This window comes from Peromyscus maniculatus, chromosome 1 (assembly GCF_049852395.1).
Source record: "Peromyscus maniculatus bairdii isolate BWxNUB_F1_BW_parent chromosome 1, HU_Pman_BW_mat_3.1, whole genome shotgun sequence".
NCBI classification, from domain to species: domain Eukaryota; kingdom Metazoa; phylum Chordata; class Mammalia; order Rodentia; family Cricetidae; genus Peromyscus; species Peromyscus maniculatus.
In genome coordinates, this window is record NC_134852.1 from 184,478,381 (window position 1) to 184,505,771 (window position 27,391).

General features: G+C 42.6%; 1 protein-coding gene across 12 annotated transcripts in view; it reads right to left on the reverse strand.

Moving 5' to 3' along the window:
- The window catches only part of Sgms1 (sphingomyelin synthase 1), a 275,114-nt gene that overhangs the window by 167,138 nt on the left and 80,585 nt on the right, over positions 1-27,391 (reverse strand). The window lies entirely within an intron of this gene.

Sequence of the window (27,391 nt, forward strand, 5' to 3'; positions counted from 1 at the left end):
GGTATGCATTTCCTCACTGGAACCCCACAATCTTGAGGATATGATACTTCTTGAGAATACTCTTTTTAAATACAACAGTAGTTAAAGTTCCCAATGGTTAGAAAACTTCCCCCCAAACTATTCAGCTAAGAAGTATCAAAGAAGAAATGAGAGGGGCTGGCATGCAGTTCAGCTGGCAGAGCCTTGCCTGGCATGCCAAAGCCTTGGGTTCAATTCCCCCATCCTCTGTGGCTCCTGAATCCCAGCCCTTGGCAGGTGCAATCAATATTGTTTCTTCTTGCATTGGATCTGCTGGTCTACCTTTTCTGCCAACAGATGCAGAAATGCATCTGTCTGCAAAGTGACCAAGACACTGCCACAAAATAGTTTACTTATAAAAGGAACTTAGGGTAAAAAAATCCACACCGAGGCCACTGAACCTGTCTTTTTCACATCCCCTCCTCCTTTGCCCTCTAAGTCATATTTATCATTGCAATTTAAATCTTTATAATTACAAATCTACAGAAAAATTGCAAAAATAAAAGTGCAAAACATACTCATGTAGCCCTTACCTGGATTTGCTTCCTGGCATTTAACCCGTTTTCCTGAACTTTAGCACACACATTTAGCACTTTTGTCTTGAGCTATATGAAGATCAGTTTCACACATCATGGCCCTTTTCCTCTAAAAACTTCAGAAATGATTCCCAAAGAATAGGAACACTCTCATACAATCACGATGCAGTCATCAACCTTGGTACCACTGCCACTGATGTTTGAATTCACTCCATATACAATTGCCCTAACAAGGATTTTTTTTTTATAAGACTTCTTACAATTCAGGATCCAGTCCAGAGTTAGATAAAGCATTTCGCTCCTAATCCTCTTTAACCTGAAACACACACACAGTACCGCTTTGAGAAGAATGTAGCTCCTCTTTTAAATTGATGGAGCATTTCCATTTTGGCTTGTCTGACCTTTCCTCGGGTAATTCTGGATAAATGAGAATGGCTTATGTTTTCTCAACCAGAAAATTTCCTAAGTGAGAAACTCTCTGAATATCACATCTAAAGGTACAAGGTCTTTCCTGGTCCCAAAGTAATACCCACTTGATTCAATAAAAAGAAATCGCAGCATTTCTCCTTGTAACTAATACTTCAGCTAGGGGATAACATTCTAAAACCAACCAAATACTTTGTCCTCCCTCAAAATCCCTCCTCCCCTCTCTCCTGCATAATCTCAATACTTAGAAAATGGGGGTAAGGGGGTCTGAGTTCAAGGCAAGCCTGAAATACATAGTAAGCCCCTGCCTAAGACAAAGGGAAAGAAGAAGAGAGAAAGAGGGAAGAAGGGAAAGAGGAGGAGAAGCAGAAAAGAAGAAAATTCCCAGGTATCCACTGTAAGAAGAACTGCTAAATGCTATTATTAATAAAAAAGAAACCTGGAGCCATATATTGGGGTAAATGCTGAAATATCAGAGAAACAGAACAAGCCAAACTCTCCTCGCCAACTTCTCAGCTGATTGTGGTTCCTCAGACCGAAAGCTTCTGAGTCCTCACCCCTGAGGGTCTCAGTTGAACTGCTTAAAAGGTCTCTAGTTCCTGCCTCAAGACAGCAAGTACCTGTTTCCTCATGCCTTATATGCCTTTCTATGTCCTGCCATATTACTTCCTGGGATTAAAGTCATGTGTCTTTCCCAAGCAAAGGCATGAGATCTCAAGTGCTGGGATTAAAGGTGTGTGCCACCACTGCCTGGCTCTGAAGGCACAGAGATCCAGATGGATCTCTGCCTCCCGAGTGATAGGATTAAAGGTGTGTGCCACCACTGCCTGACCTCTATGTCTACTTTAGTGGCTGTTCTGTTCTCTGACCCCCAGATAAGTTTATTGGGGTGTACAATATATCAACCCCAATCCACGATGTCTTCCTGTTACATGCTTTGTATAATGACAGCTGCAGCACACTGACTCCAACCTTGTTTCTAACATTACTATTCATTCATTATCAGCATTCTACGTCATTTGTTCACCTAGTGAAGCTGTTAGGTTTAGTACAGACACAAGAAGTCCTGCTTTTCTTAGGATATATCCCTTCTCCATTCCTGTACTTCACACGGGTACTCAGACTTAGCCAATGAGAGCCCCTTCAAGCTGCCTACTATGTATTTTTGACATATTTCTTTTTCCTTATTTTTATTTCTTTATTTTCTCAGATTAAAAAACGTGTGGGACTTAATCTTGTATCTAAATGTCTCTGCTCTGGATGAAGTCCTTTCTCCAAAGAGTCCTGGGGTCTTTTCAGAGAAGAGAAATAGAGACCAAGATTCCTAATGACTGGTTTCCAGTCAGTGTTTCACCTTGTTGATCTTCATTCTAAACATGAGCACATGTCCCTTTCTGTCATAAAGCAGACAATTGGAGGGGCTCAGATCAGTTGTGGCAGCTAAATGACTGGGAGGTCTCACCAACTGTGACTCCAGGGTCTACATTTGGATGAGATGGATCCACTTCAATTACATCCCTGGCAGGAGCAGGAAGCCCTACTCCTTGAGATGCTGCTGTTCCAGATTGTTGACACTATGGCTAAGGAGCTCAAGGAACACAACCTCCTGCATCCATCTTTCTGTCCACTGCCTGGATGCAGCTACTCTCTGCTATCCACGATCATATGGAGATCTCAAGCCTCGAGTACTTCTTTCTCCATTATCTTGCTGTACAAATTCCAGCCTCAGCAGCCCTAAGCTACAGACCTGCCATCTCCATGCTTTGAGACCGCAGGCTCTCCCAGTGCTGGCCACATCTACTTTGGCAGAAAATGGGCACAGGCCAAATACCAGGACATGCCAGAGAACCCTCAAATTACTGTCTTCTCCCATAGGTCGCAATCCTGGTTGTCTGTTGTCCACTGCCAGAGGCTTCATGGATTAAGAGCCTGTATTTAGTGTGAAAATGTAAGATCAGCTCTAGTTGCCTCTTTTTGTCTTCATGCCTTCAACATTAGGTAAGGCTGTACTGGGAATGAAGAAGGATCAAACACTTTCAACACATTTTAATAAGGTCTGTAAGCATTCCAAAAAAGTCACTTTCTGGCACACACTTAGTGGAACACCTGTTCATTTGCTCTGTAAGCCCACAGTATCCAAACGGCTCTCTAGGATGGAAGTGATTCCAGATGAGTTGACAAAGAAATGTCTCTCCTCACTCTAGAAAACAGGCACTCACTTCATAGCTGCCCACCATCCCAACACAGCTGTATTTCTACAACTCATCCTCCAAGTAGCACAGCGAAGCACTCCAGCCAAAGCCAACAAAGTCAGTTGCTATGGTTCATATTTCCTGTTTATATGCACATACTTAGGAGCGAAGACTTTCCATGTGAATCATTTTCTGATGCATTTTCATTTTTTAAACTTCTAGCCACATATCTCTACAGAGAATTAGAAAGTAATCAAGAAAAAAAGAAAGAGAAATTGCAATCCCAGACACAAAGTTAACTAGAGGAAATTAAAAGAAAAAATGATATTTTCATCACATGCTATAAGGAAAGACAACTTTGCAATTCTAGGAAGCCAGAGAACTTTTTACCTGCCCAGACTAGATCCACACTTACTGCTGCACACACGCACATACATACACACAGACACAGAGAGAAGAGAGACAAAGAGAGATGAGGAGAGAGAGAGAGAGAGAGAGAGAGAGAGAGAGAGAGAGAGAGAGAGAGAGAACAATGGTCGCCTAGTACTACTGGCTCAGCAGACATTTTTTCCACGTGAAAACTCCACATTGCAGCCTATGTAGTCCTCACAAAGGCAGCCTTGCTTTTCTTTGGTTTGGCTTCAAATGGCCCAGGAATTAAAAGCAAGTGTGATGTAAAGGTGCTGATCTGCCCATCTCCCTTGGCCCTAGCATTCTCAATCCTCTAGGAACCCTCAGAACACCTTCTCAGAGGTCCTTCTGAATCCACAAGTCAGCATGGAGCCAGCTCCACACAGATTCATCTGTGGGTTCCCATTTCCCGGAATTGAATGGGAGTCTCTTAGGCTGATAAAGCAAGACCTCTATGATGGGTTCCCCATCTGCTCCTCCATCCAGCTCCCTCACTTCAGGCCCCATCTCTTGTGAAAAACCCTTTGCCTCTCCAGTGAAGCATCCTGCTTTCCATTCTTCCTTTTGACTCATTTGCTGGGGCATGACAACTCCTGGGAAATTTGTGTGTGTGTGTGTGTGTGTGTGTGTGTGTGTGTGTGTGTGTGTGAGAGAGAGAGAGAGATCGCTGTCTAAGGCTGGCTTAGTGTACTACCCCAGTGCTCCACCCCAATGCTCCACCCCAATGCTCCACCCCAGTGCTCCACCCCAGTGCTCCACCCCAGTGCTCCACCCCAGTGCTCCACCCCCAGTGCTCCACCCCAGTGCTCCACCCCAGTGCTCCACCCCAGTGCTCCACCCCAATGCTCCACCCCAATGCTCCACCCCAATGCTCCACCCCAATGCTCCACTCCAATACTCCATCCCAATGCTCCACCCCAGTGATCCACTCCAATGCTCCACCTCAGTGCTCCACTATAGTGCTCTCCCAGCACCTGGCCACCTTTAGAATAAATAAAGGCAGAACTGTGATGATCACTTTCACTGTGCTAAGCATGGATGAGCACCCAATGTCCACCAGTTCTTTAAAGTGTTTGCTATTACCCTCAGCTCATTTCACAAATAAGCACACAGGCAAGGAGATGCAACAGCATCCGATGTCACAGCCAGGAAGTGGCAGAGCCGAAGAGCTCCACCGCATTTCACTACCAATAAGGTGAAATATGCTTAGCTGAAAATGTAACAGGGTAATGAGTGATACAAGGGAAAGTCCCAGAACACTGATGGTGACCTCGGGGCAATACTGAAAGGAGAGTAAGATTCAGCTCATCTGAATCTCTCACAAGTGACTGATACCCATAAACTAGGCCCATAATTTCCCAGAACATAGGCCAAGCTACGCCACTGTGACAAGGAGATGGGCAATTACTACACATGAATCAAGAAAAAAGACAGTACAAATTGAAGATACAAATTCACATGGAAAATTTAATCTAGCAGAAAAAAAAAACAACAAAAAAAAAAAAACCCGAACAGGTAAACCATTAACATTTGACATTTTAAGATCTACTCTGCTGTGGAGCAATAGACAGAATTTTTACATTTCCAAAGGTAGAAAATAAATAAAAAAACAAACCTTTCACTGTTAAGTCTGAGAATTTTAGCTTCAACACAAGGACTTTCCCCAAAACAAGAATTTCAAACTAAGTAACATGTAAACATGTAGTTTCTATACCCACAACTGTGAGGAACGGAGAGTGCCTGGGTGAATACATGCTGTTGATATGGGTACAGCCATGTCAAGGACTCCAACCCCTCAACCACATGGGAAAATGGCAAAGCCCCCCAATCCCTGAGACTCAGAGGAATGGCAAGGCCTTCCTCTAAGTCCAGATGTGAATGTTGATAGTGTGTCCATCACAGCTTCCCCCACCCCATATTTATGCCTAGATACTGCCACTACCAAGATTAGCTAAACCTTCCTTCTTGGAACCAGCTGTATACCATAAACCTGCTACCTTGTTTTCTATATGTGATATAACTCCTCCTGTGTTCAGCTGTATGCAGTCACCTAGCTGCTCTGTTCAATTGTATATGATAAACACGCTGAGCTTCTGGGATGCTACAGTTTTTCCATCAGAGAGGCCAGTCCACATGACCCCAGCTTTTCTATGTGTCCATGTTTTTGTCTTTTCTTCATCCCCTTGCTCTCCCAGTCAGCTGCATCCTAGGAGCCATGTTGGATGCTGCACACAATACAACTGCTGTGTTAATTACCAATATGCTAAATTTCAATGTTCATACTTCAGTAGAATATGCAATTCTGCCTTATGGAAGTTTCAACAATAATAGAAAACAGAACCAACTGTTGAAAGCTTTAAGCCATAGACCACTCATTTGGGGAAGCCCAGCTCTGACAGCGCTACAGAAATCTCCCTGCTTCTAAGCATAAACTCTTTCCAAGAGTAACACACATAAAAATTTACAAAGTCTGAAATGGGTAACATGTGCCTTGGGAGATTCAAGGATCAATTCAATATGTTAGCCAAAAGTATTTAGTTGGTACCTATCACCCAGCAATCACTCATACGCATTAGCTATTGGTACTGACATCATTTTAACCTTCCTCTTGTCAACTTCAAGCTGTTCTATCTCAGATTCTATTAAAGGCAAGAGGCAGTAAGGCAAATATAACTTCAAGATGAAAAAGAGCAGGCCACATGTTCAAACACAACTAGTGCATATCTATCCACTGTCACAATAGAATTCCACAAAGCATCCTCGGAGAACAGGACTAGGTGGGGAAAGTGAGCACAGAGTAGCCAATGGCTACTGGGAGGAGAAAAATCATTTTCCTGCGGGAATAAGCTCTTACTTAGGCTGTTCAATCCCAAGCAGTCATCCCTGGACCCACGTGCCTACAGGCAATGCAAACTAGACTCACTAGGTTGTATGTACATGTTTGTGTGTATACACACATACATATACATATAAATGTAATGAGAATAATTAAAGAAGAAGAGGTCGTAAATTTGGGAGGAAGAGGATGGAGAGGTTGGAGTGATGTAGATAAAGTATTTATGCATGTAGTTCTAAAAAAAACATGAAAAATGTTCAACCTCACTAGTCATTAAATAAAAACTACATTGAGATTCCATCTCACCCCAGTTGGAAGACAATCATTAGGAAACAACAGCCAATTCTAGTAAGGATGTGGGCAAAGGGGAACCTTTTATACATGCTGGTAAAATGGAAACTTGTCTAGTCACTATGGAAATAGGAACAGAGGTTGCTCAAAAAATTAAATACAGATCTTCCAAGTGACTCAGCCCTGTAACTCCTGGCTATTTACTTAAAGGACTCTCAGTCAACTTATCACAGAGACACTTGCACATCAATGTTTATTTTGGCACTTTTCACAACTGCTAAATTATAGAGCCAAGCTAAGTGTCCAACAACAGAAGAAAGGATGGACAAAACTGTGGGTGTATACACAAGGGAATCTTTTCCATCATGAAGAAGAATGGAGTTATAACATTTGCAGAAAAATGGATGTAACTGGAGATAATCACATTACATGAAGTAAGCCAGTCTCAGAAAGACAAATATGTTTTCTTGCTTGTAGTAGAATAATATTTTGAGGTGTGTTACTTTTGTTCATATTGCATTTGTTTACCTCTGTGAAGCTGTGTTACTGTGCCTGTGTAAAACACCTGATGGTCTAATGAACAACTGAACACCCAATAGTGAGGCAGAAGAAAGGATTGGCGGGGCTGGCAGGCAGAGAGGATAAACAGAAAGAGAAATCTGGGAGGAAAGATCTAGCAGCCAGAGAAGGAGGAGAACTCCAGGGGCCAGCCACCCAGCTACACAGCCAGCCATGGAGTAAGAGTAAGATTTACAGGAGTAAGAGAACTGGAAAAGCCCACAAGCAAAAGGTAGATGGGATAATTTAAGGAAAGCTGGCAAAAAACAAGCCAAGCTAAGGCCAGGCATTCATAAATAAGAATAAGCCTCCGTGTGTGATTTATTTGGGAGCTGGGTGGCAGGACCCCAAAAAAGAGTAAAAAAACAAACAACAACGCTAGCTGTTCCTGGATTTTATATTGTCACAAAAATTTATGCCTGGATATATAAAGTGAACGCAGAGGTGAGACTGTCTAGTGAATAAAGAGGACAGCCAGAAGGGAGGGAAAGATGAGGAGAGGCTGAAGACAGGAGGGATACGCTTAATGTAGAACACATACTGTGTGAGGAAATTCTAAGACCTTTTTGTTTTTTGGCTTTTGTGGGGTGTTTTCTTAAGAACCTGGGCTTTGAAGTTAGACACATCTGGGTTTCTTTTGCAGGTTAGCAAATGACAAACAGATCCTTGTGCTAAAGATGCTCTGTGGGAGGTTATAACCAAAGTGGATGGGAGAATGAGGTCGATTAGCTGGAATTAAACATTAAGCAAAATAAAAATAAGTAGATATACACACATACATACATACATATACACATACACACACACACAAGATGCTGGAGAATGAGAAAACCTTTATGTTGAGTGGTAAGAATAGTCATTGTGTTTGAAGGCCTTCTCTATTCTTCATTCTGGAACAAGAACTTCACAATGCTATTTACTCTTCAAAACCACTCAAGTTTCATCAAATGATCTCATTTGACAGGTGAGGATGCTGAGCGTCTCAAGGCATAAGTGACTGGCTCCAGGTTATGCTGCCAATAAGCTGCAGAGACTGGTATTTTAAACTAGCAAACTTACTAGCAAAGCCATCTGGGTGGGACAAAGGGGTGGGGTGTGTCACACGACCATTCCACAGAGCATTCCCTTGCCCCAATCAAATTCACTGGGCAATATCCAGACCCAGCCATCTCTACATCCCCATGATGTGTGCTGAGCTTGAGTCCCAGTCACTTAGAACTCATGAGACACAGTCCATCGAAGTGAGTGAATACTATAGATCCCATCCTGCAAGCCAGAGCATCCTCAGCACAAGGGACATTCAACAACTCTCTAACCTGTTTATGGGTCTGTGTGTCAGCTAGCCTCCAGGAAAAGAGCAAAGATGAAGCTGACTCTGTACATTCTAAGATGATCATTTCTGCTAATACTTCCAGAATATGGATGGGGTGGGGTGCAGCCCATGTGTGCATCATTGCTATGTCCTTGGATATACTGCCTGCCAGCTTTCAGTAAATGCAGACGAACACACATGAACACACACGGACACACACACAGACACACACACGGACACATGGACACACTGACACACACCCCAAGCCATAGAACAAAAAGCTGAGAAGAAGTATGTGAAAGGCAGCCTGAGGAAGCACCAGTTATGGCTGTCAGGGAGGCCTCAAACCCAACTCCTTTTTTGGAATGTAATAGTCACAGAAAAGTGGAGCCACAGGAAGTCAGATTTTTCTGAATTATTATTATTTCACTTTTTTAATATTGTTTGTGTGCATGATGTATGTGTGTTGAGGCCAGAGGACAACCTGGTGGAGTCAGTTCTCTCTCCCTCCACCTTTATGTGTATTCTCGGACTGAATTTAGTTCACCAGGCTTGCGTGGCAAGAGCCTTTACCCACTCTGAGCCATCTAACCAGCCCCTACTATTATTCTTAAATGAGCAAATTTTACACTCGGGGGTAAAAATGCCTCCCCATCCCCTTTGCCTATTCAAAATATTTGTCAATATTTTGAAATACCTACAGGCCAAAACTGTCTTCTAATTTCCTATTTCAGACAGATGAATCATACGTGTAAAAACAATCTACTAGCATTGTGCTTCTGTAAAAGGCACAGAGAAGAGTAAGCCTGGGCCAGCTCGTTCACTAGGGAGAGAACACAAACAGATAATTACAGCACCATACAATTAATGCTTTTGGCACAGCAGAAGCAAGTGGGGGAGAGGGCGGAGGAGGGGGTGACGAATCCTGCTTGTGTTTCAACCTCACCAACCGCACTTGGTGAGGAAGAAGGGCTTTTCCCCAGTGACCTCTGCAATTTCCTTGTCTGATCTTCATTAAAGCAAACGCCACGCCACTCCATCTCCCCACGGTGCCACTCGGTCACCATCCACACTGCGCACTTCCCTAACTGACACTGGGTAAGCGGGTTGTGAAATGAATGGTCAGCCACACAGCAGCACAGGAGTTGCCTAGTCAACTTTTACCAAAGTTTTTGCCCCTGGATCTTTCTACAAAAGAGTCTTGTCTTCCAACAGTCAACTAATACAGTGTATATTTCTCTATCCAAAAATCTTAAAGACACAGTCTGATGGATGGTTCATCTAGAACTAGGGTACCACCATGTAAGAGTTCCTGATGTTTGGGGATGGAGACAGGTCAGTAGATGAAGTGTTTGCAATGCAAACCTAAGAACCAGAGTTCAGATCCCCAGCACACAGAGAAGCCAGGCAGGCAGGTCTGCCTCCTGCCTGTAATCCCAGTGCTCGAGAGGCAAAGAGGGATCAGCAAGAGACCAGGCCTCAGTCAGCAAAGAGGGTGCTGGAAGGAGCCCTCACATCAACCAGTAGCCTCCACGAACACATGTGGCCCATATATGTGCACTTGCACACACACACACACACACACACACACACACACACACACCACAAACATACGCAAAAAATGAAGTGTGCTGTTATAACTTAAAAGTTTTTATCTGCAAGAAATATTTCAGACAACATACAATATAGGACATGTATGTACCTAGAATAGTCAAAAACGGCCATGCTATAAAATGAAGAAACTAATTTCCCAAGCATAAGGTGAGACTTATGACTTTACATTGAAATTACTATAAATATTTGGTGAGACAGAACAGGCAACTGGGCAGGCCACATAATTCTGACCAAAATTAATTATAAAGAGAGTCTTCCCTTCAGCACTGAGAAATGGTGTCCCTTCATACCCTGGCCTGTTACAAATGCAGACAAAAGATGTGTCAATTGGCTTCACTAAAAAGCTACAAGCATAAAACTCAGGAACAGAGTTTTAAGAAGGACAAAGTTTCCTTTTTCTTTTTCTTTCTTTCTTTTTTTAATAAAAAAGTACTTTTGAAGTTGAGACATTTAAAAAAAACCTCATTTTCAGCATGCTGTATCCATCTAATGTTCTAACAAGACATCAATTTTTACTATCTCCTTTAACCTCAATGTATGTGTTGTTCATTACTTTACGAATCTGCCAGATGACATATATTAGCACCAACTTATGGTCAGTAAGGATGGGAAGGAGCGGGAGGAAGGGAAAGGAGTACAGAGTTTGGTTAGGGAAACACTCACATGGGTGCTCCACAGGTCATTACTAGGGCTGATGCTGCACCAGTATAAAAACTAGCCACTCACTACCTAAGTGAGAAAGTCTTCTGGAATCCCCGCAGTATCACTGAAACTAGGGTTTTCCTAAATCTGAAATTCTTCCTATGATCACTCCACCACATGCTCCACAATGAGGGCTGATGGGCCCACTCTTCACATCCAAGCATCTGATGTAGAAGGCGTCTCTCAGACTACCAGGCCCTTGCATAGTTACCCACTGTCCGAGTGTACATTTTTTGGGCATCACATCTGTAACAACCTTGCTTTCTGTGGACACTGAGCTCTTGAGCTATGCCAAATAGATTTAAATCAGAGCAGCAGAACAGTTAGGCAGTATTGTTTTCTCAAAAGTAAAGACACTGCAAGGGATCGTAGTGCATGCCTATGACCTCAGCACTTCAAAGCTACGGCTGGGGAATCAAGTTTGAGGGCAGTCTTGGCTGTAGACCGTGCAAGAAAAGGGAAAAGGAAGAATGAGTAAGAAAAGAAACCAATAAATGCAAACAGTCCCTGGAGTTGAGAGACTCCGTAACCAGTTTCCAAGTGAGAGGTACAATGGTCAAACTCCAAGACCATATTCCTGGTAATGAACGAGTTACAGTCAGGTATACAGCTGCATCATTCATCAGTCTGAGCTATTGTTTAAGCTCCAGGTGCGCTGAGGAGTTTGGTTTATGGTTGCCTCTGTATCTGCCCAAATTTACATGCTCCACCCGAGGCGAGGCAGATCCACCTTCTCTCTAGCTACGTGGATCAAGTCTGGATTTCCTGGACTTACAATGACAAGAGGATAAGCTGGTGACTGAATCCTTTGAATGTCTGAGTCATTATCCATCCAATCAAGCACTGAGTGCAGCTCTAGGTACTAAGCAACAAAGACATGCATAAATCCAGAATGAAAATAAGCTTGAGCAGAAATGTAACCAGAAACACAGTGTGTTTCCCATTAAGTCAGCACTTTGAGAAATGTTCAGTGTGAATGATAATAAAATAAGCTGAATCAGGCCTGTGCTGGGACGAATGCTATCACTGGGCATCTAGAGTCTTATGAATCTTCCTACTATTTGATCCAGTTATACTTCTAAAAATCAAAATCCTGCAACTGTTGAAAACGGAAAAAAAAAAAAAGAAAGTCTAAGAATTTAGGAGGCAACGACTATTATGCAGATATTAAAATTTATTTTCATACAAAAGTAATTAAGATATAATAATAAACAAAGAATGCATAAATGCTCTTTAAAATCCACAGTACCAAATCCACAGATATGGCCACACAAAAAGAAACAAGGCTGGCAAAGTGACAGTCACACATGCCAGTCTTGTTCACCTCTGGGTCGTCAGGGACTTGGAAAGTTCCAGCTCACCGAATGCACACAGACGGTGCTGAAATTCTCTCTACTGAAAACAACCAGTGCCATCTTAGTGTCTGGCCATTTGTATTGTACCTCGGCTATTCTTGGGCAGTAGGCACATGTTGGCTAAGGAACCCCACACTAGGTGGAGGACACTTGCTGGGCCCTGGCAAGAATGATGTTCATGGTCTCTTATATCCCTTTGCTGTTGTGAGTCTAGATGTGGCCTCAAAAGTTAGCTCCTATGGAATTTCCTGTCTCAAGTTTTGTTCAGATGTTCAGTCAAACATCTGGAAGCCTGGGCTCTGTGGATAACGATGGATAATGATGTGTCAGGTCAAAAGGTCTTTCATCCTCTCTGGGCCTTGATTCCATCTGGGAAAGGAAATAGTTAGACAAATTTCCATTTCAAAGGTTCAGCCTAGCAATAAAGTAAGAGTCTATGATCTGAGAACGGTCATCAGACAGAAAACAGAAAAGCTGTTGCACACATTTCATTTATCATCTACACCTTACTGTAACTTAATTCTCAATGCCTTCTTTGGAATTAGCCTCTGAGTGGTGTGTTCAGCCTGTTCTACCAGGATCATGGGATGGGGGCAGTTAAAAGAGTTTATTTTCTTGGTTGTTGGGTCTGTTTTTGAGAAATGTTCTCATTATCTCAGGCTGGCCCCATCCTTACTCCAACTTCTGATTCTCCAGTGCCCACCTCTCAACTGTTGTTAGGACAGGCATTCCCATACTTGGTATTATGGGATGCTAGGATCTAACCCAGGGCCTCGGGCACTCTAAGCAAGCACTCTGCCAGCTAAGCTACAACACTGTTTTGCTACTGTTGTTTTCTTTGAATTCTTCCATGTGAAGGGTCTCATCAGAGGAAAGGGCGACAAGGCCCTTGTGCCAGCTGAACGCAATACAACTTCCTTTTCGCCCCTGGGTGAAAGCCTATACTCAGTCTACCACCATTTTCCAGGCACCAATGGCGGACTTAACTGAGCTTTGGGGCATGAGGAATTGCGGCCCAGGAAGAGCCCACAGTTTCACAGTGAGCCTCAGGGATGGACACGCCTGCTGCCTGCCTCTTGGAACCTAGCTTTGCTTGAGCTGCACTACCAATGCCATCACTTCAGTCAACAAAAGATGCTTTGTGTTCAGTCATCCTCACACCACACTTTAAACGTATTTTTCACAGTACCACAGACTGGCCACATCAGCTTTCAACCCTATATTACAAGGGGTTTTTTTGTTGTTTTGTTTTGTTCTACTCCCAATCGGAAGCCCAAATAATTTGCCTTAACTAGTTCTTTTATTTGGGGAATTATATCAATTCTCCCTTCCCTACCTCCAAACTTCTCATATGCTCCTCTTTGCTTTCTTTCAAATTCAAAGTCTCTATTTTCATTAATCGCTGTTATATACATATATGTACATATATACACACAATATGACTAAATACACAAATACAACCTTCTCATTCTGTAGAACATTACCTGTATGTATATTTTCAAGGCTGACCATTTGGTACTGGATAACCACTTGGTGTAGTCTTCCCTAGGGAAGACTATTTCTCCTGCTCTCAATTGAAAGCATCTCCTTTCAACAACTTTAAAGCTTGTGATCCAACAATGGAATCTAAGAAATCAAGTCTTACTTCAGAGTCTCACCTCCAGACTCCATTTCTGTGTCCCAGCCCCAACAGAATCACAGCCAAAAAGGATGACCCTGCAGATGTCAGCTCTCAGACTAAATCTACTTCTCTCCCTGGCCCATAGGCCCAGGCACACTGATAACCCTGTGTTCCCAGGTCCAAAGAGCAAGCAAAGAACACTCACTGGCTCAGAGGCTACATCTGCCCACCCAGAAGCCTCCCTCCAGCTTGTAAGGGCAGAGAGCCAGAGACAGACGTGGAGTCCAGGGGCCCTTCCGGTACAGGCCACCCCACCCTGTTCTTTCTAAGAGGAAGTGGGTTGGAAATCCGGTACACTCATTGTTTTATTAATAAAACCACTGGAGGAGGAAAGCCTTAGACAGGGATACATATTCACCAGGGAAATTAGGAGGCTAAGGAACTAATATTCTTATGTTTCTTGTTGACTTTGGTTATCTTTTGATGAGCAAACTTTGGAAACAAAAACAGAATCCTAGACCATCTAAATCTGACAAGTTGCTGAAGACACATTAGACAAACGCCTGTCATGATTATGTGCATCGCCACCCACACCACAGTCTTCTGAGACAGGGAGCGAGCCTCATGTGGGCAGAGAAACTCCAGCACTTCCCAAGATGCCTCACTCACAGAACTCTAGCTAGAATAAGATCTATGAAAAGATGCACCTAGACGTAGAGGTGAGAGGCAGACTTGTAGTAAACATAAATTCAAAGTCTCTCTCTCCTCCCCCACCCCCAACTCATCTCACTGTGTAGCCCTGAATGGCCTGGAACTCTCTATAGACCAGGCTGGCCTTGAACTCATAGAAATTGGACTGCCTTTGTCTTTGCCTCTCAAGTGCTGGAAATAAAGGCATGCTCTAGCAGCCCCAGTACAAAAGATGTAAGACCTACATATTTAATGGACCAGTTCACTGATACAGCCTTACGGCTTCAGGCCTTAGGCTAGAAATCTGACTTCTGAAAGACAGCTTTAGTACCTGACATCTCTCACACTTGAATCAACCTCTTCTGGGACATGGAAGTCAAGCCTAGGCATACTGGGTGTTCTGGGCTCCCCACCTACCTGTGGATAAATGACCTCTCAGCCTCAAATTTCCTGGGCAGACCTTCAAATTAAAGCAAACAGTGCTGTTGTGTTGGTGTGGTTTCTATGCTGTCTTGGACTATATTGACATCCCTTCTTCCTTACCACAGATGAACTGGGCCAAGTTCTCCTGTCACACTCATTCCTAATCAAACACTTTTCAGATTGGGATGGTGGGGGGGGGACGGACAAAAAGCTCCTTGGAACCACTAATGTTTAGTTTAATTTAAGATGGCTGGCTATTTCATTATTTTGAAGTAAAAGGACAAGACTCATCAGATTCTTTGGAGTAGAAATTTGCCAAGTTACCCATACATTTAAATATGGTTTTGCTTATTGAACTGAACTGCTTTAATTATAGGAAAAAATTCCTCATGCTCACAGATAGCTCTATAATTAAAGCCCAAGAAAGGGGAAGCCATCATGGAATTGCATTGGAGATTCCAGTGGACTTCTTGATGAATGTCTTTAAGCCCTAGGTTCACACAGCTCCATGACAGCCATGTTAACCTCATATGTTTATTACAGTCTGTTTATCATACAGTTTGTGCCTTGCCAGGATGACATCAGCAGCACAAATGCACAACAATCTATTATACAAACAAACTGGAGCATATACTAGAAGCCATCTGGGTCACTTCCCATGTTCACTATATGCATCTTCGGAGCTCATCGTTTCCATGGAAATAACTGCTAGAATCGGCTCACTGGAGTCGAAGGATCAACAAACTGTTTCTCAGTTGGTCACAAGAGGCCTTTTAGGGAAAAAACCTTCTGAGTCATTTCAGCATCTACATTTTTCTCAACCAACTTTAGATAATTTTTCCCTGTCTGTTCCTGCTGCCTTTACTGTTAGCAAAATTTGTACTTGGTTTTTTTTTTTGTTTTTGTTTTTTTTTTTTTTTTGTTTTGTTTTTCGAGACAGGGTTTCTCTGTGTAGCTTTGCGCCTTTCCTGGAACTCACTTGGTAGCCCAGGCTGGCCTCAAACTCACAGAGATCCGCCTGCCTCTGCCTCCCGAGTGCTGGGATTAAAGGCGTGCGCCACCACCGCCTGGCTAATGTACTTGGTTTTAAAATTATTCAGAACTGGTGGTCAGCTAGTCACCTCTGGCTAACAAGCTATATTGATTAACGTAGCATCTCTATCCTGTGAAATAACATCTGACATCCTGTCCATGTTTTTGTGTTCTGAGGCAGGATCTCACATAGCCTGAGCTAGCCTGTTTGCTATGTAGATTAGAATGAAACGGAACTCCCAATCCTCTTGTCTCTACCACCCAAGTACAGGCGTCACAGGCCATGTATCATCATGCCCAACATGTTTATCTATTGCTATATATAGTTCGTAGTTCTAACTGCATGACTACTATTTAACTAGCAAATATCCCAGGATCCTCTGCTTATCTCATTTAATTTTCGGATCAAATGCTTTTTGTAGCTTTCTCTTGATAAGCAAATGATCTTTTCTCCAAAAGCTTCAGAGTTTAAAAAACTATTTCAAATGACAAACTTTCCAACTTTGATAAGGATAATCACTTGGGGTGGTATTCAGGACACAACACTGGGATTCTCAGGGCCCTGTCTCGTTCTAGGATACTAAGGCTTAATTTACTTAGCATATACCCTGTTTATTTTTATAGAATTTACATGCTGATGCAAGAATAGGTTACAGTTTTGGAAAAAGTGTTTTCTAGGTGGAACTGAAAGAGCTCAGGTTGATTCTCTTGGTCAGAACTCTTGCCCACATTTCACATCAGGAAGGTGAAATCCAATGGAGAACCAGTGGCGAAGCCACCCAAGAAGATGGCTTCAAACCTGGCTTTCCCTGCACATAATTAAGCCCACAGTGCATTCAATGAGCAACACTGTCATTACATATCATGAAGAAGCACAGGACAAAACACAGACAAAGCCAGGATTCTAGATGAGGCACCATTCATTGATTTGGGCTTGTCCCAAGGACTGTGAGATACTCACCATTCTACACTTGAGAAGATTAAATGCTAATATACACTGTTAGCATGTTGGCCACAACAAATGTGCAAACACTTGGAGTGGGCATGGCACCCATCCCATTTAGAACCCGTTTCTACTTAGTGAGATGGAACCAATGCCCAGGAGGCCAGCATGTGAAAGGGAACAGGGCACATCCAGGCATGGATGGTAAGGTATATATATACCAAAGGTGATCCGAAGAAGCAGAGTGAGCTCTGCTGTGAATGGAGGAAGAAATCCGGTTCCTTCAGGAGTCTGGTCCAGAACTAAACCTGTTGTGAAACAGTTTCTCCACACCTTGCATTTTTCCCCTTCTCTGGGGGTGATTTCACGAGCTCATAAAACCAAAGCTAGGCTCACGAAAAAGCTAGTGTTAGGATTGCTTCTCTTTTGTTGGTGGTGAGTATAGTGCTAGATGGCTTCGAATGCAGTATGGTCTAGACCAGGCTGACCTAGAACTCAACAGAGATCCACCTGCCTCTGCCTCTGCCTCCCAGGTGCTAGGATTAATGTATTAACCACATCAGCAGTAATGCAGAACACTACAGTTGGTCCCGTCTTGTTTAAGACAAGCTAGTTCCTTGTGCCTGGGCAGCTAGGCAAGGGTAGGAGGGAACAAAAGTCCTGGTGAAGGTGAGAGCACTACCAGCCTATTTCTGGGACTTTCCATGTTGGGATAAAAGAGATCAAACTTGCTTAGTTCCTTCCTGCCTATGCCAGCTCTCAAAAGGCCACTGTTCTAAGGCCAGTGTACCCCTGAGAACAAGGCTCCTTGTTGAGCATCTGTACTCTGATTGGAAAGACACTGACTGAGTTCAAGCTTAGTCACAATCAGTAGTGTCTGTCACCTTTTATTGACAGCACTGGCAGTTTTCAGATGACAACTTTATGAGTGGGTGTGTGAGTGTCTTCATCTAGACCCTGCTCAAAAATGTAGCAACGATGCACTGCACACATGGGCCCTGGCTCTTCTGGAGCCTATTTAAAATACAAAGTGCTAACTGAAAAAAAGGCAAATTTCCGGGACGCAAAGTGTATCTCAATAAGCAGTAGAGGCGGGAAAGTGAAATTGAAATCCGGCCACATGTTTCTGATACAGGCGATTGACATCTGCCCAGAATGACACCCAAAAGAAGGTAGAAAGCTGACATCCCTGTGACAGTTTATATTCTGTCACCCTGAGATGGAGTCATGTCTTAGTTAGGGTTTCTATTGCTGTGATAAAACCCCATGACCAAAAGCATCCTAGGAAGGAAAGGGTTTATTTGGCTGACATATCACAGGTCATAGCCCATTGAGTTAAGCCATGGCAGGAACCTGGAGACAGGAGCCGACTCCATGGAAGATGCTCCCTCACTGCCTTGCTCCCCCTGACTTAACCAGATTGCTTTCTTACGCTGTCCAGAAGCTACACCACCCACTGTGGGCAAGGCCCTCACACATCAATCATTAATCAAGAAAATGCCCCATGGACATCCCCCATAAGCCCAACCTGAAGGAGGTAATTACTCAGTTGAAGTTCCCTCTTTCTAGATGACTCTAGCTTGTTTCAAGTTGACAGAAAAACAAGACAACTTCTCATTAGCAAAATTAAGTAAGTCAAATGGAAACAACAAATATCACCTTTAAAACTAACTAAAAATTAAAAGAATACAATAAAAACCTAGGGCTGGAGAGATGGCTCACAGATTAAGAACACTTCTTGCTCTTGCAGAGGGCCCCAGGAGAGCTCTCAGCAACTGCCTATGACTCCACTTCCTGGGGATCCCCGCAGGCTTCTACGTGCATGTAGTACACATAGACACTCAGGCCCAACACACACACATATAATAAATCTTTTGTTATAAATTGATTTTAAAAATTACCTTAACGTTGAAGGAAAACTAGAACCCCTACTATATGCTCAAATACAGATAAAGGAATTATTAAAATGTATATTGACCTATATGATTAAAATTTACATTTTAGGCTGATCAAAATGATTTCTGTCAAAGCATGTTGAATGTAATTATACAACCTTGTACTGGGATAAGTTTTACTTTTTTTCAGTATTTCGTGAATACATGTCATCTTTATCTTACCATCTAGTAACTTTTATCACCTGTCATGAAATCCAAGGAAAATGGAGTTGATACATGTTTAATGGTCAATATAGGGGGCTGGAAATCAATAAGTGGATAAGAATGCTTATTGCTCTTCCAGAGGACCCAGGTTCATTTCCTAACACCCATTTTGGGTGGCTTATAATCACTTGTAACTCCAGCTCTATGGGGATACAACACCCTCTTCTGGCCTCCATGAGTACTTGCACTTACATGCACATTCTCCTACACAAATACACATGCATACACAGAACTAAGAATAAGAAAATAAATCTTTAAAAAGAAAAGGTAAAGGGCAATAGAAGAGGCTAAACACCTAAACATCCAGAAGCCTGTGCCTCCATCTGCTGAACATAGAGATGATACATTCCATATCACAGGCCCATTAGATAATCCAGTGGACCAGAAACAGCTTTGAGATGACAAGTAAGTCAGCTCAGTGTGGTGTATCAGCCATGGCATTTGGGCCACACAAAACAGATGAGCCACTTCCCAGAGTTCTTAAGCAGCACTTAAAATATTCATAAATACCATTACTTTCACTTCTTCACTCAAGAAATATAACAAGTGTCTACTTCATGCTAAAGATTCTATATACCAATACAGTGGGCTACCAGAGGATGGGTGTGGTGCAATAATAGGGTGGTTTCTGACCTAAGACCTTAGAAGTGGAGCTTAATGGGGAATTAAGGAGGGAATATTGCTAAACAAATAGAGATAGGAAAGGGGAAGTGTGGAGGCTTTTCAAAGGAACTGAAATCAAGTCACCAGGGCTGAATCCAAGCAAGGGAAGTATGGGGAAGCGGAAGAAGACCCTGAGGAAGAGTGGGTAACCAACGGGTTACATGGGATTTTGAGGCTAATGAAACCATTATTTCAACTAATATGGTGGGAAGTTAGGTATTGAGCAGGCCAGGCTGGGATAGGAACGTCTGACCGTTGTCACCCAGGTGACTAGACATGAAGGGGAGCAGGGGTGAACGGGAACTGGTTGGCATGAGATTCTGTGAGGGGTAGAATCACCGCAGACTCTCTTTGGGATACAGGAGAGGATGGGATGATGGGATGATGGCAAGAGGTGGCTCTGACTGAAGAGCGAGGGCACATTCAGGGAGAACTCCATCAGGAAACTGGACCAGCTGAGGATGGAGGATTTAAGGAAGCACTGAATTGAAAAACATGTTTCAGTTGCAGAAAAAGATTAAAAAAAAAAAAAAACAAAACAAGGTCTTTATCTTCCAGTTCAATTTTATACTAGTGATGCTATACAAGAGGAAAATTAACTCAACAGAGACATTATCATGGAAGTTTCTCATTTTCTAAATGTCAGCACTTCTTCCATCTTTATTTTAATCTCACTGTAACTTAAATCAACAAACAATAAGAGTCCCACTACTGACATTTTTTGGTTTTGCTTTGTTTTTAGGTTTTTGTTGGTGTTTGGTATTTGTTGTTTGTTTTGTTATTGTTGTTGTCATTTTTGAGACAGTTTAGCTCAAGAAGACCTCACATCTGTGACTGTCCTGCCATAGTCTAGTGGGATTATAGGTTTTTAGGCCTGTACCACCATACCTAGCTACCAAAAAATATTTCTTAAGTATTACAGCTGGGCAGTGGTGGCACACACCTTTAATTCCAGCACTGGGAAGGCAAAGGCAGAAGAATCTTCTTGTAATCGAGGCTAGCCTGATTTACAGGACAGCCAGCGCTACACAAAGAAACCCTGTCTCAAAAAAAAAAAAAAAATTGCAGTGCCTTGCCTGGTAAAATACGATCCATGCATATCATTTCATCACTTGTTGAAGACTTATTATTTGCTGTACCTTTAAGTCCTAAGAAAGACATCCAGAGCTCTGGCTCCACACCAACCTTGAATCCCTCCAAACAGGTCCCTTGACTGGGTGAACAGTGAATGCCTTACTCAGCTCACTGTGGCACCTGGTCATGCAGAAGTTATATTAAAGTTCACAGACATGAAAGATGTGGCTAAGGCCTTGAACATAAAGACACTGGCCCTGGATAGATGTTCAAGGAGAGAAAGTCACCTGTATCAAATTCAAACAAGAGAGCCCAGGATGGAGCCATCAGAAGTAGGATTTGACTCAGATAACTAGTTCAGCCACCAGAGTTCTCTCTACAGGTAAAACACCATCCCCTGGGAACAAGTCACAGGACCCGTGGCCAGCTTTCGACTCAGGAGAGGTTCTGTTTCTTGAGTGCCACTAGTTTTTTGTGGCATGGAATATAAGCACAGAGTGAGAAATGGAAATAAACAGAAATCTCTTTAAGTACTAGAAATCAAGGCCTGACCTGTGTAAATAAAGGAAAGAGAGAAAGAAGCAGGCAAGAAGTCCAATAGCCTCTATTGACATATGCCTCAATCCTGTTTTTAAAAACCCTGAAGACATGGATAATATACACACTTTCAGCAACGTAGTGGGACCCCAAATCTGAACATAAAAATCAAGCTTGTTATTGGCTATAGCACTGAGGAAGGCAAGGTGGCTACATCACACATGGAGAATACCACCGACCTTCAGCACTAGAGAGCTTTATAAGATTACAGGGAAGGCCAGGATTCCAATGCCCTTGGATCATGGCATGAGGTACATGTGAACACTCAGGCCCAACACAAACAAACACACACACACACACACACACACACACACACACACACACACACACACACACTAAATCTTTTCTTAAAACTGACCTGAACGCTGAAAGAGAACTAGAGCCCCTGCCATATGCTTGAATATAGATAAAGTCATTATCATGAGGATAAAAAAAAACTTTTAAAAAGTAAAACTTATCTCAATACAAGGTGATATAACTACATTCAACATGCTTTGACAGAAATCATTTTGTGATCAACCTAAGGTCAATATATGGGTTCCTATGCTCTTTTGAGTCTCAAGGTTACTGGATCACAGGCAAGGGCCTTTTACTGTGACTTAATAACATCTTCTGCCAGGCTTCCCTAGGCAGGAGAATGAAAAAAGAGCTAGTCCTCAGATTGGCAGTCCAGTCCTGGGATCGGGGCCACAGAGAGGAATCTAGATGAATTCTGTTCTCTGTGTTCTGTTCCTAAAGCTTTCCTTGCTGAACCATCCGCACCCACCACATTAGATCAAGGTGCACAGTGACTGCCCCAAACCCACAGAGCTGGGATTTTGAAAAGCAGATGTAACAAGAGACCTTGCTCAGAACAGGTTCCATCCCTTAAGCTCACTCAGAACTTCACAAAGCGGGTGGTTTTGCCCTTGTTTTACCAATTAAAAAATCAGCTTGGAATTCCTCTCAAGCTAATGAAATGCTTCCACTCCAAATGAGTCCAGCTATTCAGAAAGGAGCCCAGTAGATATTCCTGGTTGACAGGATTGGGCTAGCAGGCAGACAAGGCCACACCACTGGACTAAATTAATTCTTCCTCACTCACAGAGAACTGATATGAAGCGTGACACAGGAAAGTTGTTCTGTCTCTGCTGAACCAAATCCAGGAGTCACAGCACCCGAGACTGGCTGAACTCCCGCCGTCAAAGAGAGCCTACTCCAGAATGGGTGATTTGGTCCAAAAGTGTTTTAGTAATAAAAGAACAATTTAAAATGTTCAGGGGAGAGCACTACAGCAACTTTGCTTCCAATTTTACAAAGCAGATGGCTGAAATCATAGTGAAACATATCCTCCAGGTACATGCAAAAGACCTGAGAAATGTAAGTGCCAACAGCCAATGAGGAACTCGGGATCCCATGTTTATTCACAACACAACCAGCGCTCGATAACAAACCCCTTCTGTTCACAGGACCTCAGAAACACCACACCAGCTAAAAGCTACAGAAAACCACCGTGTAGAAAAGACTGTAAGAGCAACAGAAAGTCATTTTGAACTTAACTGGAAACAACTATAAAAATAGAATTACATTCAGGAGGTGGAAAGTAGGGACACCAGGAGTTCAAGGTCATAGTAGGAGAAAGCTGATACCCAAGCGGTGTCTTCTGACCTCCACACAGGCCCAGTGATATAACACAAATAAATAAACAGAACAGTGAAACGAACACTTGAGGCTCATTTATTTGGATTATGTAACTTTCTAAGATGAGCATAGTTAGTTCGCCTTTCAATTAATATTCTCAAGAGTAGGAAACAGTAACAAAGTAATAAGTACGGCAAGGCAGGGTACATACTTTAAGACAAGCTCCTTTTTTGTTGAGATTATTAGCAAACAGTCTGCTTAGTCACTAATTCCTCTCTTGTTTTCTGGGAAAGCGCCTAATCTCTGCCCAAATCCTTCTGGGCAAATAATGGCCTCTTATGTGCTCTCTTCCTCCTCATCCCTCTGAGCACCGTTTCTGCATTCAACAGGGAAGCGACCGCAGACTCCAATTCTATGTGAGCTGGAAAAGTGATCAGCTTTTGTCACTCCTACATGCTCAAGCCTCTCCAAATGCTTCGGCCTGGTGCTCAAGGACAGCACCACATCTTATCTCTTAATGCGCTTCCTTCCCAAAGCTGCCCTCCGCCAAACTGCAATCAGATCTATAGCAGAGGCCGGAAAAAGAGAGGGAAGGGCTGGTCCGAAGGCTCAGCCTAATGACTTCAGCAGTTCACTGTGGTGGTAATCTAATTATACTGAAATATGATTTTGATTGTATGTTAATAAATAAAGTTGTCCGGGGGTCAGAGCTATTAGAGCCATAGCAAGAGTGTGGCGGTGGTGGCACACGCCTTTAATCCCAGAAAGCCAGCCTTTAATCCCAGGGAGTGGTGGTAGAAAGCAAAAAGATATATAAGGCGTGAGGACCAGAAACTAGAAGCATTTGGCTGGTTAAGCTTTCAGGCTTTGGAGCAACACAGTTCAGCTGAGAGCTATTGGGATGAGGACACAGAAGCTTCCAGTCTGAGGAAACAAGACCAGCTGAGGAACTGGTGAGGTGAGATAGCTGTGGCTTGTTCTGTCTCTTTAAATAGACTAACAGACAGGAAAAGGAGCCCTCATTCGGGAAGCTGGGACACCGCAGGCGGAAGGGTGAGATTTTGGCTCTGAGCTCTAACCTCTCGGCTTTCTCTTTTGCATTATTTCTGTGTTTCTTATTTAATAAAACAGTTGGTTACATCCATATCTGGCGCCCAACGTGACAAGAATCCATTGAAAACCACTTGGCTTGGCGGCGGGTCCGCTTTCCCGCAAGGGCGGCAGACCGGGCGGCCGGCTTCCTAGTTCGAGCTGCCGGTTACCTAGTCCGAGCTGCCGGCTTCCTCGTTCGAGCGGCAGCTTCTGGCCCGGGCCTAGGTCTGTGAGCAACTTGCTTAAAGCCGGTGCTACAAACAACTCAGACCTGCCCTGCCGAACAGGGCCCTGCCTGTAAAGTCAACGCAAGTGGTCAAAGTTTAAGGAAGCCAGACCCAAGCCTTGACTCGGCACAAGAGGGAAAACGTGGCGGCATTTAAACTTTAGCCAGCTACGCTTTCTTGTTCTCTCTCTCTCTCTCTCTCTCTCTCTCTCTCTCTCTCTCTCTCTCTCTCTCTCTCTTTGGATTTACACCTGGGACACTAGGTGGCTGTTTTGAATATCCCCTCGGATTTCTACTGTTCTACGCAGATTTAATTCACTGGGATTTCTACTGTTCTACGCAGATTTGGTAAGTCATAAAGGAAACTATTTAAAAGACAATTTTTTTCCACATTTAAAAAAAAAATGGGCTTTATGTGTACATTGGAAGAAAATTGGTTTTTGTTCGAAATATTAGGCAGTCTGACAATGGAACAACTATATAATATTAGTATTGGTGGAATTATGCACCTTATCACTATGCTAATCCACATTTTAATATTTAAAAAGATAGTCAATTTAAGTGCCAGGATAACAGCTTTAGAAGATGTTGTTTCAAGTCGCGATCATAAGGTTGTAGAAAGAAAGCCTGTTTTCACACAGACACCCTTAATTTATCCAATTAACAGTGAAGTTGTTTCAAATTGGGATCATAAGGTTGTAGAAAGAAAGCCTGTTTTCACACAGACACCCTTAATTTATCCAATTAACAGTGAAGTTGTTTCAAATTGGGATCATAAGGTTGTAGAAAGAAAGCCTGTTTTCACACAGTCACCCTTAATTTATCCTGTAACTGTACAGCAGGTGCCTGATCAAATGATGGCTACACAAAATAATTGGGCTCCAATTGAAATGTTGGATTTAAAAAGGTTTAAGGAGGCAATAGTATCTTATGGCATGCATTCCCCATATGTAAAGCAAATGTTAAACACTTGGTCAACATATAATAGGATAATACCACAGGACTGGCGGGACCTTGCACAAGGTGTTCTGGAACCCAGCCAGAGACTTCAATTTCTGACTTGGTTTAAGGAGGAGGCTAAAAATATAGAAAAACAATGGAGGGATAAAGGAATACAAGTTTGCCAGGATCAGCTTATGGGAGAAGGTCAATATGCTTCAGTACAAACACAATGTTTATATGATGTCCAAACCCTAATTTTATGTCGAACGGCAGCTTTGAATGCATGGGACAGAGTTGAGGAACCAGGAAAAAAATCTGAGTCATTTACAAAGGTGAGGCAAGGCCCAAAAGAGTCTTTTACAGATTTTTAACAAAGACTGGCTTCAGCGGTAAAGAGAACGGTCTCGGATTCAGAAGCTGGTAAGGCAATAATTGAATCTTTGGCCTTTGAGAATGCGAATGCAGCATGCAAAAGAATAATCAGGCCATTAAGGGCAAGATCTGCACCTATGGAAGATTGGATTAGAGAAACAATTAATGTTGAGGTTGATGAGCATGATGATACGTGGGTAGGAGAAGTAATTTCAAAAGGTTTGAGGAATGTTAGATGTTTTGGGTGTGGAAAGCAAGGACATTTTAAAAGGGACTGTAAACAGGTCATTCCTAGAAGCAATGTTTATTCAAGGAACAAGGGCAACAGAATGCCCCTTCCTTCTGGAGTATGCAGAAGATGTGGTAAGGGAAAACACTGGACCAACGAATGTAGATCAACAAAGGACAGACAGGGTAATCCTTTGCCTCAGTCTTCGGGAAACTCCCAGAGGGGCCTCGTGCAGGCCCCCAGTGCAAATCCAGTTCAAACCTTTCCTGCAGCTATAGAGGAAATGCCTGCTCTGGAGAGCGATTAAATAACCAAATGCCTATTGGAATAAATCACGCTGGTCAGGTTGATGAAACAGAGAGAATAGAAAATTCAGGAGAAAACATAAAGAAAATTTTTTGGCAAACTTCTATTAATGAACAAAGACCAAAATTAACGATAAAAATAAATGGTGTTTTGTTGTCTGGTCTGGTAGACACAGGTGCGGACGTTACCATAATTGCACCAGAATTTTGGCATCCAACTTGGCCTCTTCAGGAGGTAAACGTTCAACTGTTAGGAATTGGGACATTATCTCAGGTGAAACAGAGTGCAAGATGGCTCGAATGTATAGGTCCAGAAGGACAGAGAGGAAAATTAAAACCATATGTGGCTAACATAACTATGAACCTGTGGGGTCGAGACTTGTTACAACAATGGGATACTCAGATTAACATCCCTCCAATCTCAGAAACAAATCATAACCTAACACATGTTACTGAGAGAAATATTAGAAGATATTGTTCTAATGAGTGGTCACCAGCTATCCATATTATACAAGAACAGGGCACAGTAACTGATGATCTTCCAAAGACACCAATAGCTCTACCTTTAAAATGGTTAACAGACAAGCCTGTATGGGTCCAACAATGGCCTTTAACAACAGAGAAACTCCAGGCTTTAGAAGAGCTAGTAGAAGAACAGTTAAATGCTCAGCATATTGAAAAATCAAGTAGCCCCTGGAATTCTCCTGTCTTTGTTGTTAAAAAGAAATCTGGCAAATGGAGAATGGTAACAGACCTTAGAGTGGTTAACAAAGTAATTCAGCCAATGGGCTCTCTACAATCAGGGATGCCGTTGCCTACTCTGTTACCAAAAGGATGGCCTCTCATAGTTATTGATTTAAAAGACTGTTTCTTTTCAATACCCTTACAAGAAAAAGACAGAGAAAGATTTGCTTTTACAGTGCCTACTTATAATAATTCTCAACCGGTTAAAAGATTTCAATGGAGGGTCCTCCCACAGGGAATGTTGAATAGCCCAACTCTGTGCCAATACTTTGTACAACAGCCATTGGAAGTGATACGTAAAAAATTTCCTAAATCTATAATTTATCATTATATGGACGATATTTTACTAGCTAACTCAAATACAGATACTTTAGAAATAATATTTGAAGAAGTAAAGAAAATTTTGCC